Genomic DNA, 1,743 nt, shown 5'->3' on the forward strand with positions numbered 1-1,743 from the left:
AAAAAAACTCTTTAGCTCCATCTGCAGGCCTTCCTGTGACTGTAACTGTCAGAGCTGTTTGGAAATTTGTCCTCAGCTCTTCACCCCGTCCAAGCCAAGGATGTACAGGTAAAAATTTGTGTTTTCAGTTTGTTAACTAATTTACACTACTCACAAAAAGTTTGGGATATTTGGCTTTCAAGTGAATTTTATGGAAAATGTAAAAAGGTCACGCTACAGTGATATCATATCATGAAAGTAGGACATTTAAGTAAAATAATGCACCTGTGATTTCCTCATCTCAAACAATTTATTGAAACAAAAGTTAACAACAATGGTGGGTACACCACAAAAAAATTCAATGTCTCAATAATTCGTCATGTGACCTTGAGCATTAGTTACAGCTTGACAACGACGTCTCATGCTGTTCACAAGTCGACTTATTGTCTGCTGGGGCATGGCATCCCAGTGTTCTTGAAGGGCAGCCCTCAGGTCATTGAGGTTCTGGGGTGCAGAGTTTCGAGACTCTACAAGGCGACTCAGCTGATCCCACAGGTTTTCAATGGGATTCAGGTCTGGAGAAAGTGCAGGTTATTCCATTTAAGGTACACCAGTCTCCAATAGCCGTTCCCTGATGATGCAACCTCGATGAGCTGGAGCATTGTCGTCTATGAAGATGAAATCAGGCCTGTGTTGTTCATGTAGGGGCAAAATCACTGGATTAATGTTATTCAGGTAGTATGGGCTTGTCACTGTACCATTCACAAAGTGTAGGGCAGTTCTGTACAGACTGGAGACACCTGCCCACACTGTAACACCTCCACTACCAAAAGCTCATCTGGTGATAACAGTGGCTGATGCATAGCGCTCTCCTTGATGTCTCCAACATCGCTGGCGGCCATCATTTCTGCTCAACGTGAATCGACTTTCATCAGAGAACAGCACTGAGGCCCACAGGTCCCTCGTCCAGCGTAAATGCTCCCTGGCCCGTGCAAGACAATGACGCCTGTGCCTGGTGGTGTGGTCAGGTACCCTTGCAGGTCGTCAAGCACGCAGACCATGCTGATATAACCGATTTTGAATGGTCTGACGTGACACTTGGGTGCCTCTCACCTCCCTTAACCGTGCCTGGAGTTGAGTGGCATTCATCATTTGGTTTCTCAGGGCATTGCTCACAATGTAGCGGTCATCAGCATGGGATGTGGCCAAAGGACGTCCACCTCTACACCTTTCTGTGACTCTTCCAGTCTCTCGGTATCTCTGTTGCAACCTGCTGATGACACTCTGTGTCACTCTAAGCTCAGTGGCCATGTCCGTCTGAGAACGTCCTGTTTGAAGCATCCCAATGGCAATGTACTGTTGATCTATTGTTAGGTGTCGTCTTGGTCTCATGATGTTAAAATGTGAACAGCATGATGGGGACGACTGTTTAAAAACCAGCTCTGAACCAGGACATGTATTGGTTGATTCAAGGATCAAATACCTGTTGTGAATTTTGCCATTAAGCTCCTCGTTAGAAAACAGCAACTTGTGCAAAAAGAACTGAAACATTTACGTAACAGTTGGATACATGCATTCAAAAGCTTAGAGGAGGTCACATTAATTTCACCTGTAAAGATTTTAATGCATTTTAGACACATCCTGAAATTTCACCCAAAAGCTGAATATCCCTAACATTTTGTGAGTAGTGTATGTCAAAGTAAGCTGGTAAAATATAGAGGCGCAATATGAGAAATATTATCAGAAAAATGGTTTGTTTTAAAC

The sequence above is a fragment of the Austrofundulus limnaeus genome, unplaced genomic scaffold (genome assembly GCF_001266775.1).
Source record: "Austrofundulus limnaeus strain Quisiro unplaced genomic scaffold, Austrofundulus_limnaeus-1.0 Scaffold925, whole genome shotgun sequence".
Taxonomy (NCBI): domain Eukaryota; kingdom Metazoa; phylum Chordata; class Actinopteri; order Cyprinodontiformes; family Rivulidae; genus Austrofundulus; species Austrofundulus limnaeus.